At 45.2% G+C, this 19,232-nt stretch overlaps 1 protein-coding gene across 1 annotated transcript in view; it reads right to left on the reverse strand.

The window, feature by feature from the left end:
• Positions 1-19,232, reverse strand: part of LOC144682737 (microtubule-associated tumor suppressor candidate 2-like) — a 563,465-nt gene that overhangs the window by 22,553 nt on the left and 521,680 nt on the right. The gene's annotated exons all lie outside the window — the stretch shown is intronic.

Below are 19,232 nucleotides of genomic sequence, written 5' to 3' on the forward strand. Positions count from 1 at the left end.
AACACCTCTAAGCTTTTAACTGCCACCGTAGTATTTTTGCAAAACATTAAAAAATCTGAACTCAGCGATCAGAAAAAGGAAGACTTGCATTTATATAGTGTTTTTCATGACCACCTGATGTCTCAACGCTTTATATTAATGCAAATGCAGCTAACACAATTCGTATACTCAGCACAATGCAAAGGTAAAAGGAATTTTTTTAGATTATTCCCAAACAAAGGTCACGTCTACTGAACATATTTTAAGTTGTACAGCAATTGGGGTGAAGTACTAAAGGTTCCATACCTATTATTTGTGATGGCCATTGCAATTGAACTGAGAGTATCACAGAAGAAGCATGTTAACATGTTGAAACAAATCATTTAAAGTTTTTCTACCTACAGACTATTTTTTTTTCACTCATGGGATGTGGGTGTCACTGGCCAGGCCAGCATTTATTACCCATCCCTAGTTACCCTGGTTCAGAGGGCACTTAAGAGTCAACCACATTGCTATGTGGTCTGGAGTTACATGACAGCAGATTCCCTTCCCATTAATGAACCAGATGGGTTTTTACAACAATCAACAATGCTTTCATGGTAGACTTTTAATTCCAGATTTTTATTAAATTCAAATATCTGCTATGGTGGGATTTGAACCCAGGTCCCCAGAGCTTTACCCTGGGTCTCTGGAGTACTAGCGCAATGACAATACCACTACACCATCACCTCCCCATGATCTATTATCATTTATATGCCTGGTAGGTGTAGTACTAACACTCCACACAACATCCATTGATTGCTAGATGTAAATGTTAACTGGTGGTTTTATCAGGGCCAGGGTTTTACTTCTGACAGGCGGGCTGGTCAGGAGCAGGTGTGGGCGGGCGTGGAGCCAATCGCCACCCGCGATCGGCTCTGCACCGCCATTTTAGGTGGGCGGGCCAATTAAGGCGTGAACCATGGCTCCCGAGAACATCGGGAAGGGGCGGGCAGCGGCGGGAGTCCAATGACCGCCGGCTCCAAAGGCGACCTGGCGATCTATTCAAAAACGGCGCAGGGAGCCTTCCATAGGCTGCAACCGATGTCACACAGGAGGATGTCCGACAGCACTCTCGAAGAGCAGGCCAGGCAAGAGGGCAGGTCAGCAGGGCAGTGTGCACCGAGATTTTCAGATGAGTGCCACGTTGCCCTCTCGAGGAGGTGGCAGCATGGCACGACATCCTTGTGTCGAGAGACGGGAGGAGGAGCCCCACCCACATAACAAAACGTGCCAGGGAGGAGGCGGTAAAAAGGGTCAGCACCCACAATGTGGTGAGATGCACCTGGGTGCAATGCTGCAAGCGGTTTAATGACTTTTTGCAATCGGGAAGGGTGAGTGCCGTGTTGGCATGGGTCACTTATCACAGTGGTTAGGTAGACCCTCTCTCACCCCCCCACCCTCAAATCAGAATTTTGTTTTTGCATTCATTCATTCATGGGATGTGGCCTTCACTGGGTGGGCCAGCAATTATTGCCCAACCCTAGTTGCCCCTGAGAGGGTGGTGGCAAGCTGCCTTCTGTATCCTCTGCATGTGGTGCAGGAACACAGTGCTGTTTGGGGGCGAGCTCCAGGATTTTGACCTAGGCACAGTGGTGGAGCGCCGAAATATTTCAAAGTCAGGATGCTGAATGACTTGGAGATGAATTTCCAGGTGGTGGTGTAGCCATCTATCTGCTGCCCTTGTCCTTCCAGGTGGTGGTGCTCGTGGGTTTGGAAGATCTTAGGGTGTGAGTGGCAAATGTGATGGAGGCAGCATCTGGGCAAGGGGGTCAGCCCTGGCTGCTTGGAGTGAGTGTATGGTGGCTCCAGGGTCACGAATGGATGAGCCCTGCAATGTTTCACTCAGGTGGGGGTGGCAATTGCAATGCAGGTACAGGATGGACTAATCAATGCTCCTCTCTCCTTTCAGGAGAAGACAGCACACAATAATGCCAAACAGCTGCGGACTGGCGGAGGGCAACCCCACCTTCTCACAATGACCAGATGTGAGCAGGAGGCTCTCGAGCTGGAGAGGCACCATGTGCCCAGGTCAACTGGGCGCAGTGAGGTTGGGGTGCCACTGGGAGGTAAGAGTGCCGTTCACTGAGGTCACAATGCCTGTCATTGCAAACATTCCATTGTTGACTGTATATTGAGTTCAGCATCCAACATGGGTTGCTAATTGACAATGGAAGGAAGAGCGCATCCTGATCCGGGTGCCAGGCATGCACATTAACAGTGTAACGACTTCTGCTAATCAAATGTCCTTGTTCTTCCTTTCAGCCTTTCCAGAGCACGCCACACTCAGGAGGCAGAGGGACTGCCACTGACTCCTGAGGGCCCAGAAAATATAAACGCACCAGTGTCACACCATCTCAGCCAGGTAGGCACCAGGGCAGATACCAGCATCTCAGTGGGGATAAGATCATTGGCTAGTGTCTCGGTGCACAGCGGTGGGGGCACTTCACACTCACTTGAGGTGCAGAGGGAGGCAGAGAGTGCCCAGGGCACTGGCCGTCGGAGGACTGCAGAGGACCAGGAACATGCTCCATCGGTGGCTGATGATGAGCCTCTGGAGTCGTCCCTGAGGCAGCAGATGCTGGAATTTCAGCAGGGTGTGCAGGAGGATCTGGTGGAGATACATGAGTGAATGCGTGCCATGGTGTCCGTGATGGAGGAGTCCATGCAGAGCATGTGCAATGCAATGACCCTCATGGCTGATTACAATGCCTCTTCCATGGAGAGAGTGGAGACTCTCATGGAGAGGCTCCTCCAGGAGAACAATCAGGGCTTCCTGGGGATGCGCTCGGACCTGCAAGCCCTCACAGCGGCATTGACCTCAGGTGGTCAGTGTCAGTATGGAAGATGATTGGGCACCAAGTATCCCAGCTAGATGCCCATCCGTCAGTGGTGAGCAGGGAGGTCCGAAGTGACCTCACGTTGGTGCACGAGCTGCCTGTCATCTCTGCGTGCTCCTCTCAGGGCACTCCGGATGAGGGCAGCAGTTCCTCCGCCCCTCTGCCAGTGACTATGGCCTCTGATGAGGCTGCGGCGGCTGGGGAGATGCCAGATGGGGCGAGCAGAGGCTCCATGGGCCAGAGGACGCCCGCCAAGGTCATCAAGGCCAACAGGGCAGCAGAGTGAGCAGGCTATCTCAGATGCCGATGTCAGCTAGTGGGGGAGCACCTAGACGTAGCACCCACAAACGTAAACGTAAATCACCTTAGGCACACCACGGGCTTCTCACGGGTGGTTTTCCTATGACCCCCTGTTTCAATTGCTTTTCATTCGGTGTGCTGTTCAACACCTTTTAATGGACTTTCATTTCTGTATGCAAGTATACAATCATTAAATGTTTTGGTTCTCAACAAACCTCTGGGTGCTTCATTAGTTCTGCAGATGTAGGGAACCCATGTTGTTATGAGTGACTTATTTGTCATTGAGCTTTATTGACAAGGCACATAGTTAATGTTCCTAACCAGGCAAATGTTGCTCTCAGGTATCGATTATGGAGCCTGCAGTCCTGGTATGTGTTGGAGGTTCATCTGTGGTGGGCTAGCTGAAGAAGCGTTGGGTCAAAGCCTCCCGGGTGTTCCTGCCTCCCTGGAGGTTGCCCGTCTACCCCCTCAGCATTCTCCTGAGCGTGCTTGTCCTCGGACTCACTACTGGACTCATTGTCTGCAGCCAGAGCATCTGCGTCCTCATCTTCTTCCTCCACTGTGTCCCCCCTTTCCAGTGCCAAACTGTGGAGAGCACAGCATGCAACCACTATCAATGACACACTATCTGGGGGGTATTGGAGTGCGCCCCCTGAACGGTCCAGGCATCAGAAACGCGCCTTGAGAAGACCGATGGTTCTGTCTACCACGGCCCTTGTGGAGGCGTGGCCCCTATTGTACCGCTGCTCGGCCTCTGTTCTTGAATGACGGAGAGGCGTCATGAGCCACCTATTGAGGGAATAGCCCTTATCACCCAGCACCCATCGATCAAGCCGGGACAGAGCACTGAAGAGCCCCGGCACCTGGGAGTGTCTGAGGATGTAGGCATCGTGGGAGCTGCCTGGGTACCTTGCGCAGACTTTCAGAATCTGCATCCTGTGATCACACACTATCTGCACATTCATGGAGTGGAAGCCCTTCCTGTTGATGAAGGCTCCTGGCTCACCCGCTGGCGCCTTGATGGCCACATGTGTACAGTCTATTGCAACCTGGATGCGGGGAACCCAGCAATTGCTGCAAAGTCTCTGGCTCGCTCAGCCTGGCTGGCCTCGTCCGAGCGGTAGTGAATGAAAGCCAATGCACGCCTGAACAGAGCGTGTCACCAGCTTGGCGCAACAGTGGACAGCTGACTCCAGGGGACTCCACAAAGATCACCCACCGACCCCTGGAAAGAACCGGAGGTATAGAAGTTGAGGACAACCGTGACCTTCAGTGCCACTGGCATGGGGTGCCCACCCACACAGTTGGAGCTGATCTCAGGGCCGATCATCTGACAGATGGAGGTCACTGTCTCCCTTGAAAGACGGAGCCTCCTTCGGCACTGCACCTCAGACTTATTGAGGTAGCTGCATCGCCACCTGTAAACTCTGGCAGCAGGATAGTGGTGTCTTCTGCGGCCCCATCCGCCTTGGACTTTCTGTTGGCCCTGCACCCCTTGTGCCTGTGCCTGCCCTCCCAAAGGTGGCTCCCCTGGAGGCTGAATATGGACTCCTGGCCTCCTCCCCCTTCTGGCCCTCTCTACCTCCTCAGAGGAGGTGCCTCCAGTGGAGAACACAATCCCCATTCCCAGGGTAAGGGAAGGCTGACTGAAACCTACAAGGCCCCAAGTGTTATGGTTGCTCCAGAGAGCTAAACTGAAGGCGGTTTTTTCTGTCAAAGCAGCTGTGAAGAGAATTGAAGCTGTCCTGTTCACACAAGCAAGTAAGTTTAAAAAGTAAAGTATAAACAACTTGCATTCACGAGCACACTCACCACTATTATCCTGCCTGTGGATGAGGTTTTTAAAAATGTGGCCTACCCGCCTGCCCGTTGCGCCTGTGCGACGCACTGAAAATCGCACGGGCTGCTAGAAATCGCTGTCAATTACTGCCTCAAGGGCCTTAACTGGTCTGTTAATTAATGGCGTGCCCGACCCCCTAAATATCACAGTGGTGCGCGGTGACTTCGGGACGCATGTCTGACGTCATCACGCGTCATTTTACATGCTGGCGTGTCAGGCCCGCCCCCACACAACGGCAAAATTCTGCCCCAGGTAGTGGCAAAATGTCGAAAGTTAACGTGGATCATGTGTCTTAAATCCAGAAAAGAGAAGAACCCTATTAATAATATGTTCATACTGCTGTTGCTGACTCTTCTCCCTGTTGATTATAGTGGTCAGAGCTGTGCTTGCTCTCTGGCCTTAATCCAATGGAACTGCTCTTCCCAATACTATAATCTCTATGAGATAAGCAAGGTATAGCTTTATAAATCTACAATAGAAGAAAATAGAATTGGGTAATAATGAATGAACAGATATTGCAACAGAGGAGGGAGTTACCACATCTATTTTAACATGAGGTTAACACACCCAGGCCGGGATTTTCCGGTCCTGCCTGTGGCAGGAATTATTGCAGGTGGGATGGAAAATTTGACGGACCGGCAAAAGGCCCGTTGACTTCTGGCGGCACTGGAAAATTCCGGCTCCAACGTTTGAGCTCGTGTGGCATCGTGTCAGATCAGTGTACTTGTTCACACATCTGCAAGAACAAGTTAATTGCTGTCTTAAAGTCAAAATGTAAAACAAATCTGGGTGAACCTCCAATACTTGGGTGTAACGGTTTTGAAACTGAACTTAAACCTGGAAAAACCTGCAGAATCCTTACACTGACGCATCAGGGGACAGAATTTAAATTTCAAAAGCAATATTCAGAGTGAATATGTTAGGCATTTATACTACTGCACAAACTGGTCAAAGTGTTCATCACAATTTCACTTGTTGACGAACTATCTCTTCTCTGGTTGCATGATATAAACAGGGACACATTCCCAAATTGTATTCTGTGATGCAAAACATTACCAGAGCAAACAAAGGCCTAAATATTTCAGGGGCCTCATCGGGTGGGTGCAGCGGGCGTGCCCAGGAATGGCTGCGAGATGGACCGTCGCCTGTGATCAAGGTCCGACCGTGATTTCATGCTGGCTGGCCAATTAACAGCCAGCCAGCGTGAAACACGCACTGAGAGCCTCAGTGCTGTCCGGGTGGGGGGCGGCGGGAGGAGCGGGAGCACTGAAGGCTGCACATGCGTGGGGGAGCGCGCACTGAAAGCTCCCTGAAGGCTTTCACAGAGCTGCCTCAGGGAGCTGAAGAACTTTAAAGTGAAAAGTAAACATTTTACAAACGATATAAACATGTCCCCACACGTGACTCAGTCATATGAAGAGGGACATGTCACCCATGGATGAGGTTTCATAAAAATGCAAGGCCTATTCGCCTGCCCACCAAACAAACACTTGATCAGACAGTGAAAAATACAAATGAATTACTTGTGTAAGGGCCTTAATAGTCCTCTTGATTGTCAGTGGGCACGCTGCCGCCTCTCGCGCATGCCGAGACTGAAAGATCAAGAGAGTGCACGATGACATCTGAACGCTCGCCTGACGTTATTGCACGCTATTTCACTCCCGTTCGGGTCAGGCGCGTGCCTACCCGCGGGACAAAAATTTCTGTCCCAGGGGTATGACCTTGGCAGTTAGGCTGGATTGTGCTGGCATGGAACTCTGCTGCTGATCCTACTGAAGTTTACAGGGTTCTGGTGAACCCAGGCACACCTGCGCCGATGGCACACCGGTCCCTGAGAGCAGAGGAGTCAGGAGATCCTCTCTCCTCTCCCCATCTCTAATATCAAAGGCCTATAGGAGAGGGCAGATGTACGTCTAGCCTAATTTCAAGGTCAAAGGTTTTACCAGATATTATAATACAGTATGCAAATGCTTTGGACTTCAAAGGGTTAAATCCATATCTGGACTATTTTAGGGCTGACTAATTTTAAATCTCTATTTACATTAACCGTTTCAGAAAAGGCCACACATCATGCTGAAGCATTTATCCCCAAGACGGTGAGTGACCTTATCTTGAGCAATCCTCAGGCACAATGGAACCTTAGTCACAATTCTCTGAATAGATGACTGACTTATCTGGGAGACAACACTGTGGTGTAATGTTGCTGAAATAAATAGTTCATCACCGAAGAGGCATCGTGGGCTTTGCCAACAAATACAGGATTTTAAAATTTCATGATCTATTCAGCTGCCTCAAAATACATCTGGGGCAGGATTTTCCCTTATCGGGCGGGCGCAGTGGGCAGACCAGGGAGCGGCCAGGAAACGGGCCGCTACCCGCAATCGGCCCGCAACCGGGAATTCACGCTGGCTGGCCAGCTCACAGAAAGCTCCCTAAGGGCACAGAGCTGCATCAGGGAGCTGAAGAATTTTAAAATGAAAGTAAACATTTTACAAATGATATAAACATGTCCCCACATGTGACTCGGTCACATGAAGAGGGACATGTTAAAAATGATGTTAAAAATTTTTTTATTGTTATTTTATTTACTGTTGGAAACCTCAACCCGCCCATGGATGAGGTTTCGTAAAAAACGCAAAGGCCGCTCAGCCTATTTGCCTGCCTGCCAACCAAACGGTTGAGCGGGCAGCGAAAAATACAAATTAATTACTTGTTTAAGGGCTTTAATCGGCCTCTTAATTGTCGGTGGGTGCGCTGTCGATTCTCGTGCGCGCCTGCCAACTGAAATATTGCGTGTGTGCGCGATGATGTCGAGCCATGCGTTCGATGTCATCGTGCACTATTTTACCCCCGATCGGGTCGGGTAGCCGCCCACCCGCGTGACATAAAATTCTGCCCCTGATTATCACAAATTATAAAATGTGCTGCTAGTTCATCAGTAAAGGTTACTGCCATTCTTTTCAGCATTTAATCCATCATTCCTATCCATTTAACAAATTTACTTCAGCGTAGATAGCCTGTAGAATATTAGGGCTGCCAATCAGCTACTGAAGTAATTTTGGCATGAGCTGAATGTTAGGTAGAACAACAAGTTGGGACTATGGGAGACGGGTGTAAAATTCAACTTTGGCTTCCACCTTTAATAAAGTTCTTAATGAGTCCAATGGCCTGCCTGCCTCCTGGCCAATGTGGTGAGCGGCGCTGGGAAGCCAATACAGTGATTGGCCTTGTAGTTTTCGAGCTCTAACTGGCTCCGTTCCTGATGTTGGCAGGGCCCCAACTTCAGCCCCAAGTCTGCAACAGGTATGGGGATGTAGCTGCAGTGTCTTCTGGTCTGACAGGCCAATGGGGCAGCATCTTCAGAGAAGGGATGCTCTGCAAAGAGGGAAGAAGAGGAGGACTCTTCGCAGAATACCCTACCCACCACGGTTTTCAAAGAGCACTTCTCATACCTCATCCAAGAGCAATGCCTACTCAGATTCAAGAAGGAGGTAGTCACAGAAACAGTCACCTCCTTCCAGAAGACCTGCAGCCTCACACCAGGGCGACGACAGCATTGCCCAGTGGCTGTAATGGTCATGGTTGTATTAAACTTCCACATGGCTGGATCATTCCAGGCGGCAGCAGGCAGCAAAACAAGCACCTCCCATGCCTGAAAATTGGTGCAGATGAATTTTTAGCCCTAGCACTGATTTGGGACACTGTGGTCCAATGATATGAAGGAGAACAAGTACCAAATTAATTAAAGTAAAATCTTCAGATCAATAAGTCTCCTTTCGTGAGGAAAATGCAAAGGTCATCATTTAAAAATGTAAACTTTTGTGCCAGAATGTTATTTTTTATGTTAAATGTTTAGCATATATGGTGCAGAAACAGGCCATTTGGCCATACCAATCCATGCTGGCATTTATGCTCTATTCGAGCCTCCTTCCATCTCTTATCTAAATCTATCATCGTAACCATTTATTGCCTGCTCCTTCATATGCTGTCTAGTTCCCCCTTAAATGCATATAAACTATTTGCTTCAACCATTCCCTGTGGTAGCATGTTCCATATTGATGACCTCTAGTTATGGCCTTCCCCGCAACAGGAAACATTCTCTCTCTATCCACCCTATCAAAACCTTTCATAATTTTAAAGATCTCTGTTTTCAAGAGAAAAGAGATCCAGCTTGTCAATCCTTTCTTGATATGTATACACAAAACTATCACAGTCTAGCTATGGTGAAAAAGGCTAAGGTTCAGGGCTGTATTAGCAGAAGAATAGAGCAAAAATGAAAAGAGGTTGTTGTTGTTTAAGCTGTTGATCAGAGCATCTCAGCAGTTATCATTGACCTACACATTAACTTTTCTTCTCTCCTCAGATGCTGCCTGACCTGCTCAGTATTTCCAGCATTTTCTGTTTTTATTTCAGATTTTCAGCATCTGCGGTATTTTGCTTTTGCACCACAGGAGTAACTTATGCTCTTGCGAAAAGGTATTGGTGACACTGGCCCAAATCTTCTTGTGTGGGGAGAGGCAAACAACTCAACTTAAGTCACTGATGTGCCACAGGATCCTGAGTCCAGATAAGCGCACATGAGCGGCATTTACATCAGGAAGTTTAAACATCTGATTGCCTGTTTTTACCTGCCTGGACCGCTTCGCAATTCCCTATGGTGAAACAGCCTTCTGAAAATCTAAATATATTGCATCGTCTGCATTCCTTTCATCTATCCAATCAGTCACCTCTTCAAAAAACTTGATTGGACTTTTCAAAAAAACTACTTACATTTAACAGACCCAATCCTGATTAACCAATGCATTTCTAAATGAATTATGAATTCTAAGGTTTTTCCCATAGTTGGTCTATAGTTGCCTATTTTATCCTTTTGCTTCTTCTTGAACAAAGATATTACAGTGGTTGCTCTAGAATCTAACAGCACAATTTACATATTTAAGATTGAAAATTGTACAGAGCCTCTGCTTTCTTTTCCTTCACTTCCAATGACTTAGGGCACTTGGTCATCACAGCTCAGTGATTTATTCAACTTAGGTTCTTCTCAAGTATGCTTCTCTAGTATACCTAACATCTAGTTTCACCATGATTTATAAACATCAATTCAAAATATTTATTTAATATCTCCACCATATCTTCATCCTCCATAATCCCCTAAGTGGTTCTACATTCAGTTTAACTATTCTTTTACTTTTTATTTACTTGGAAAGACCCTTACAAGTGCTAGTGTGGAGGATGAAGATAAGGTGGAGATACAGTATTAATAAAAAGTACAGAACCAAGGTTTGTGTGGTCAAGGGGAGGCCTTGAGATTTAAATGGTTTCAATAAATTACAGACACATCTTGGAATTCTCGCCACTGAAGAGGCCGAAATGTCTAAGAGAAGAGTCGGAGCTGGGAAAGGGATGAAGTGGATCCCTTTCTGAAAGAAAGCTCTAAATAATTCTGTAGTCCCTTTAAGAGTTTTTACCCATAGTTTTAACAAACCTACTTTTTTCATGTATATATATCTATATATAATCTACTGTTTTACAGTGTTCAGTGTTCTTCTTTGTGTCATGCATGTTCTTCCAAATCTCCTAGCAAGGCTGTTCTCTCCCACCAAAATCTGATTGGATGATTGATAGTTTCAAATAAAAATTAATGACCAAATTGTCATGATTCAAGGTGTCATTCCAAGCCTCCTCAAGGCAGGCTCTACAAGAGCCTTTGGACCAAGAGGTGCGTCTTGTCTAACTAAGCTGACCCCACACTGGGTCCCAAAGAATTCTAGGCACAGGAGGATTTACTTTGGAGTCTCTTTCTCTGATCGCCACTTTGATGATAGCCTTGCATGGGATTTGTTTATCCTCCGGCCCCAGAAAGACCAAGCTGCCAACTTGTGTGCCAACAGGTCATAGCCTGACATATCCAGGCTCCAGCCTAGTTTCAGGTAACTGTCAGTGGACTCCTGCACAGTTACTACTACACATTTATTGCTGATTTTTTAAAAATATTGTTAGCCCTCATTTTATCATTTTATGTGCATCATTTTAAGTTTCAGTTTTCATATCTCTGTTTATCCAATTAACTTAATACTTTGATGGAATTCTATTCTTGGATGTAACCTCTTTTTATTGAAATACTGTTGATGTGTAGAGTTTTCTGTAACTTTTCTACCCAGTTAATTTGGGTCAGATATCTTCTCATCCAGCTGAACTTTGCCCTTTTTCTGGTACAGCAACCTCACTTTGGACTCTTTATTGTCATTTCATGTTCTTGCATTGAATCTGCCATTGTTACATGCATTATTTCCTAATTGTTCTCTTACTTTCACCAGTTATTTGTCACACTTCATTCTGCAGAACTCAATCAAGCAATTTTGCTTTCCTTGCTGGAACAGTAACATGGATCAAGCAATTGATTTTCCACGTGGCTTTAACTAAATTATTTTTCTCATGTCTATGTATTTATGTATAATCTGCAGTTTTACAATAATTTTCATATCTTGCCTTTGTGCTCTTCTTTATGTTATGAATCCTCTCCCAAACCTCCCAGCGGGGTCATCCTTTTCTACCAAAATTTTATTCTGATATTCCATTACAGGAGTTAGAGTGTATCCGGGACCTGATTGCTAAAGCAAGTTCTTGTCAGTTTTCATTGACCCATTAATTATGAATATTGTGCATTGCACAACTTCATGACCAAGTTTTATTTGCTGAAAAGGTATGCCTGTTAAGTGATTGAGTAGTTTGAAAGTGTTAACTCATTACAGCAAGTGTATTATGTCTGCCAGTTTTTTTGTCACATTTAATAAAGTTGCGTTCTCAGGAAGCACATATTCCAAAACCAAAAATTTCTCTAATAGGAAATAAATTACAATGAAGAAGGACCTCTCTTGCTTTTTGAAGATATAGTTCACCATATTCCAGTAAAATCTTATAGTAATTCTGGAGAATGCTACAACAGGAGCTAACCCAGACCAGCAGTTGGGCATATAAATTGGGCAGCAATGCTTCATATGTGGTATGTCAAAGAGTAGATTTTTTTTAAAAATTAGAAACCACTGTACTTTGATTTTGAATCACCTAGTCTGCATTTGGTTTCCCAAATGTAGAGGGGGCCACGTTGTGAGCAGCAAATACAATACATTAAATTGAAAAAAGTACAAGTAAATCGCTGTTTCACTTAAGGAGTGTTTGTGGCCTTGGACAGTGAGAAGAGAGATGAAACTACAGGTGTTGTGTCTCCTGCGCTTTCCAGCACATGGAAAGGTGCTGTAGGAAAGGGAGGGGTTGGTGGGGGTGACTGAGGAGTAGACCAGAATGTCATAGAGGGAATGCTGAAAGTGGAGGGGCGGGGCTGCATTTGGTGGTGGTATCACGCTGGAGGTGACAGATATGGCAGAGGATAATCTGTTGTATATGAAGGCTGGTGGGGTGGAAGGTGAGAACCAGGGGATCTCTATCATGGTTCTGGGTGGGAGAGGAAGGAATGACAGCAGAAATGTGTGAATTGGATCGGACATGATGGAGGGCCCTGTTAACTACTGAGGAAAACCTTGGTTGAGGAAAAAAGACATAATGAAAGTGTTAATATGGAAGGTTGCATCACCTGGACAGATGCAATGAAGGAGGCAAAACTGGGAGAATTGAGTAGAGTTCTTACAGGAAGCGAGCGGGAGGCACTGTAGTCAGGTTAACTGTTGAGTCCAAGGGTTTATAGTGAATATTGGTTTCTATTCTATCTCTAGAAATGGAGACAGCAAAGTCCATAAACGGAAAATTTGGAGATGGACCACATGAAGGTGAGAGAAAGTTGCAAGCAAAGTCAGTGAAATTTTCCAGTTCAGGGTGGGTGCAGGAAATATCATCGATATAATCATCAATGCACCGGAGAAAGAGATGAGGAAGGGGTCCTGAGTAAGACTAGAGCAAGGAATGTTCTACATATCCCACAAAAAGGCAGGCACAGCTATGTTCCATACAGGTTGTTTGATATTCCTTTGATATTTTTTGGGAGATGTTAGCCTGCATATTTTATATGAGCTAGCTTGCCTTTAATCCAGTGGGCAGGAAGTTCCGTATGAGTAAAATATTGAAATTAACAGGGATAAATTTCAACTTGAGTGGGGTGGAAAACCACAACATCAACAACTTGCATTTGTACAGCACCTTTAAGCAACTTCCCATAGCTCTTCACAGGAGCAATTATCCACCAAAATTTGACACTGAACCAAATAAGGGTATTATGGCAGGTGACCAAATGTTTAGTCAAAGAGCATCTTAAAGGAGTAAATTGAGATAGACAGGTGGAGAGATTTAGGGTTGGAGTTCCAGAGATTAAAGCCCAGACAGCTGAAGGCACGACTGCCAATGGTGAAGCAAAGAAAACCAGAGAAGTGCAAACGGCTTCGAATTGAGGAGCACAGATATCTCAGAGCATAGCAGGACTGTAGAAGGTTACAGAGATAGGGACAGGGGAGGTATGGAGGGATTTGAAATGAAAACAAGGATGAAAATTTTCAAACTGACTTTATTGAATAGGCCACCTGTTACATACCCCACCCACTTTTCCTTTCTATCATCTGACCTGCCACTTTCAGTTTTCCACATCCGTCAATGTTGAAAATTATCTCCAATAATTTCTAGGCTAAAATGTAGTAATGTTTAATTCAAAACTGCTATAATAAATAATTAAAGCCAAGTTGCTAGTCACCATATTTGATGGAAGCAGGCCCAAAAATAATTATTTGAATAATCTGAACAAATCATCATGCATTTCGGGGATTATACTTTGAGTTTGAGAATAGCCTTCAGAAAAATGTCTAATTACAATTTAAACTGCATATATTTTTAAATGAATGGACTTTGGAATACATTCTCAGCCAAGTGTTTCATGTTTCTTACCCTCATTAGTAATAAAGTAATAATCAGAACCGCACCATAAAATTTTAATGTTGCAATATTATTATAAAATGAGCCTTGCCCAACAAAAGCCAGAGCAACTGAAAAATGATCCTAACTCATTTTTATTAAAATATCGCCTCTATTAAAAAATTATGAAAGGAGTACATTATGCTAGGTGAGCAGAAAGGAGCTATATTACATTTAATTGGAATAATAATGAGGTACCGAAGCAGAAGTCTTATCAACAGGATCTATGTTGAAAATCATGTGCGAAGAACCATACCTGATTTCAACATTGGTTTAATGTTTTTTGTCCATTGTTAAAAATTTAAGCAGTGATGGCAATCACAATATAAGTGGAAATATCTTCAACAATTTATTTGGGCCAGCAGTGTAAAGGAGCTGGATCAACATCAATGACTGCAATCAAGGATGCCTCAGTGTTATGTTCTACCATGGGGTTGCTTTGCTCGCAAACCAGTTGCACGCTTACCTGTTGGCAGGTGAGTTGATTACAATATACTGCAGACGCAGAGACCAATATAGAATGAAGCACATGCTATTTATTTACATAGGCAACAGAGCACTTACATGATGATTACTTCTCCAACCAGACCCTACTCTAGACTAACATTAACATGGTAGCCTGCGCGACACAGCTATTGGGTCTTACAGTCACGTGGTCAATCTGCTCACACTCTCTTAAAGGTGTATTACACCTCAGAATACCACATCCCTCCCCCTTTGCATTGAAAATACATTTTACAGTATATTAACTATTTACATAAATAAACTATTTACAAATTCAGTCTCTCAGGAGGCTTTTTCAAATGTGTTGACTGTCGTAGTTCTATGACTTTGGATGGTTTATCTGAGTCCTCCATCTCAGGAGTGATGTGTCCACCAGGCTCGCCAGTAGGAACCTGTAAGCTTGCATCCAAGATTGATTCCAGGGATGCGGGGCTTGTCTGATGAGGAGAGATTGAGCAGTTTAGGCCTATACTCACTAGAGTTTAGAAGGATGAGAGGAGATCTAATTGAGGTATATAAGATGCTAAAGGGGTTAGACAAATTAGACTTGGAGCGGATGTTTCCCCTAGAACGAGAGGCCATAGTTTTAGGCTAAGGGGTGGTAGATTTAAATCAGAGATAAGGGGGGATTACTTTTCTCAAAGGGTCGTGAATCTGTGGAATTCACTACCTCAGAGTGCAGTGGATGCTGGGACGCTGAATAAATTTAAGGAGGAGATAAACAGATTTTTAATTAGTAATGGGTTGAAAGGCTATGGGGGAGAGGATGGGAAATTGGAGTTGAGGCCGAAATAAGATCAGCCATGATCTTATTGAATGGCGGAGCAGGCTCAAGAGGCTGAATTGCCTACTTCTGCTCCTAGTTCTCATTATGTTCTTATGTTCTCTTCAACTCTCAGGCTCAATGGGTCCTACAAGTACTTCCAAAGCAAGAGGAGTTCCTTCTACATATAGCGTAGACTCCAACAGGAATGCTTTCACCCTCTTTCGGGCCCAATCGCATGCACTCCTGCTGCCCCTCCCATCCAAGTTCAAGAATATGAAGGGCAACTGTGAGGCAGGTTCTGAGAATCAGGATGTTGGGCAAGGCTAAATTTAACACAAATGATCAGTTTCCTGTTGTGTAAACAGAAAAATTTCCGAGCCTTATTACTAATTTCGCTTTCTCTTCCTACGTGTCTTCTTTTGATGGGTTTTCTTCTTGACAGCACTGACTTTAATCTCAGCTTCCTCTTCAACTTCCCTAATGGCCAGACTAGGCTCAGGTATGAGCTCAAGTTGAGTGAGCTCAGTGGTTGAGTCTTCCAGCATTTCCTCATCTGTCAGCTACTTTGAAAACTCAGGGGTCTCTATTTTTAAGGCTTCTTGGCTTCCACATAGCTGGTTTTTCAGTCCTTCCATTTCTTTTATATATTTGTTGGTTGTTTCCTGGAGAATCAAATATTGTTGTACTTTCTCAGCTAATTGATTCTTCATCTCAGCCAGAGATATGTTGAATTCTTCCAGTTCTTCCTCATACCTTTTTAGTGGTACAAATTGGGGTCTGAGGGAATCTTGCAATATGCAAAAGTCCTTCAGCAGGTTTTCTTTATCTCTTTGGAGGATACTGCCTTCAACTCAAACTCTGTCCTGAAGCATCAGCTCTACGAGTTCCTTTTGTTGAGTCTTTCCATGCTCCTTTTTCCAAACAGAAACATTTCCTGCTTCTGATTGACATCTCAGTAGTCTCTCAGGATTGATCTCTCTTAACTAGTTTCTTTTGAGGAGACTCAGCCCTCTGCCTGCTATCACCATAATGGGTAGATTAGCAGATTGGCTTCTATATTGGACTGGAACCTTGCATATACCTTTCACTCATATGTCTTCGCCAGTATATGTCTTTAATCTAGTATCTGAGTTTTCCAGCTTTAGTGGGCGGCCTCCTTCATTCAGATACTTAAATGTGTGTTCCCCCTTATGACTGTCGTGGATACACCTGTATCCACCTCCATTCGAATGGGTTTTCTGTTGACTTCTACTGTCAAGTAGACTGGCTCTGTTTTACCCATTTTTAAGTTGTGCACTGAGTAAATATCTGCCTTTGTTTCTTTTGGTTCCTCCATTATTTAAATTTCACAACTTCTGCCTTTTTGTTTGAAATTTTGCCTCAATCTTTCTTTAGAATATTGCATAATGTGCCCATGGTGACGGCAGTAGAAACACTTGGTTCTTCTGAATTATCGTTCATTTGTAGGCTGTCTGGTTCCAATTCTGTTATTATTAATGTGGTTTTTATCTGTTAAACCATTGCTTTTTGCTGGTCTGTTAATGGCAGTTGTTTCCCACTTTTCCACGGAGCCTTGCGCATCCACACTATTTCTTGCCAGCGTCTCCCTCCCAACGTGAAGAACGGCGCCGTTTTGTGCTCCCTTGATTTCTTCTGAGTCCCTGACTGCACTTTCCATTGTGAGCGCCAACTCCAACGCCTTGCTGAAGTTTAAATTTGTTTCTGACAACAACCTTTTTTGAATGCCGTCTTCGTTAATCCCACACACTAATCAGTCTCTTAACGTGTCATTAATCGAAGTCGCCGAACTCACAGTGCCCTGACAATTGTTTTAAGGCTGCTACACAGCAAGCGACTGTCTCTCCGGGGGCGTGACACCTCTAATTGAATTTAAAATGCTGCGTTGTTACCGAGGGTTTTGGCTGAAAGTGGCTTTTCACAAGATTCACCAACTCATCAAAGTTCTTGGAATCTGGGGCGTTGGGTGGCATTAGACTACGAATTAGGCCGTATGTTTTACTGCCACATGTCAATAAGAGGATCGCCCGCCTTTTCTCCTCCCCCCCAATATGTCATTGGCCAAAAAGAAAAACACAAGGTGTTCAATATAATGTGACCAGTGGTCTGATCAAATGGTTCTATGCGGCCAAATTGTGGCATACCGGATGGAGATAACTTCGACAACTATGGTGAGGGCTTACAATCAGCCTGCAAGGCCCGGCTGATTCACTTCAGTTGAGTTTTCGTGACTTTCCTTGGTGTCGCTGACTGGTTGTGCTTTGCCTCGTCGCCAGTTGTTATGTTCTGCTATGGGGTTGCTTTGCTCGCGAACCTGTTACACGCTTATCTGTCGGCAGGTGAGTTGATTACAATATACTGCAGACACAGAGATCAATATGAAATGAAGCACATGTTATTTATTTACACAGACAACAGGGCACTAACATGATGTGTGCTTCTCCAACCAGACCCTACTCTAGACTAACATTAACATGATAGCCCGTGCTACACAGCTATTGGGTCGTACAGTCACGTGGTCAATCTGCTCACGCCCTCTTAAAGGTGTATTACACCTCAGATTACCACATTCCGAATCAACTGTTTAAATTCATTTAATTGTCTCACAGTGTCAAGGTCAGCAATCTTTCTAATAATGTCATTAACAATGATCATTTAAATAAAAAAGTATTCAACAATTTAACAGAAGAAAACAAAAGCACGTTTAACTTATTCAGAGTTCTTCGTAGCACAGAAGTCAAAAAATAGATTGCACCATGGGCAGAATTTTTAGATCCGTGTGCGGGCGCGATCGGCAGATCCGGGATCGGCTGGGGAATGGACCACCAACCGCGATTGGCCCCCAACCACAATTTCGTGCTGCCTGGCCAATTAACGGCCAGCCAGTGTGAAGCACGCGCTGAAATACTCAGCGCTGCTGGGGTGGGGACAGGAGGAGGGCAGGTGCTGGTGTAAGTACGGGCGAGCGCTGAATGAAAGCTCCTTGAAGGCAGAGAGCTGCCTCAGGGAGCTGAAGGCTTGAAATCAGTTAAATAAAGTTTGTAAAATAAGGAAAAAAATGTCCAAGCATCACAATCAGTCACCTGAACATATTCGTGATAAAAATGCTGTCCATAAGTTTTTATTTATTTTTATTTAATAGCAGAAACCTCATTCCGCCCTTGGATGAGGTTTCATGAAAAATGCAAAGTCTGCCTGGCCGATTTGCCCATTCGCCAACCGTAAGGTTAGACGGACCATGAAAAATCGGAGACAATTACAACTTTAATGACCTTAATAGGTCTCTTAATTGTCGGAGAATGTACTTCCTACTTTTGCACGTGCCTGCTGACCAAAATGGGATGACATCGGGTTGCTTGCCCAACATCATCTTGTCCAATTCCGCGTCCGATTGGGTTGAGCGTGTGCCCGCACGCCAACCTAAAAATTTTGCCTTATGTCTATTTTACAAGCTTCCATTGAGGGCTCTTCAGATGGCCTTCATGGACAACCATAAGAAGCTTTGGGCCTTGAGGGCCTGGCTGCAGACCGTAGCACTTGGGTGTGGGCTGGAGAAGTCTGCCCAGCTGGCTGTATGGTGCTGAGCATTGGCAGGCTGGGTGGCTGGGCAACAGGCATTCTGTCATTCTGGAAGAGGAGAGCAACTGCCTAACCCATGGATCTAAGGCCACTACCAAGGAACTGTGTTTCATTACTCCTCTAGTTCTATGTGAGAAGAGATCGCAAGAGTGAGGTCACGTGCTAAATACCCCTGTCAACAGTGGCGCCCAGAACCAAGATAGCATCCACCTGAATTCTCATTCAGAGCTGTCAGCAGAAGCTCGATCAGGTTTGTGGCCACTATGGTACTGATGGAGCTAACCACTCACTCCATGTTGGATGGAATGGTCTCCATGTTCTGCGTGAAGACCCAAAACAGGTTGGAGTTGGATTCCTCCATGCTCTGCAATATTGTGCGAGTGCTCGCTAGCCAGCTGCCCAGCGCTTCCAGTGTTTCTTGGTGTATGCCCATAGCCTTCTTTGGTTGCTTAGG

This window comes from Cetorhinus maximus, chromosome 7 (genome assembly GCF_964194155.1).
Source record: "Cetorhinus maximus chromosome 7, sCetMax3.hap1.1, whole genome shotgun sequence".
Classification (NCBI taxonomy): Eukaryota; Metazoa; Chordata; class Chondrichthyes; order Lamniformes; family Cetorhinidae; genus Cetorhinus; species Cetorhinus maximus.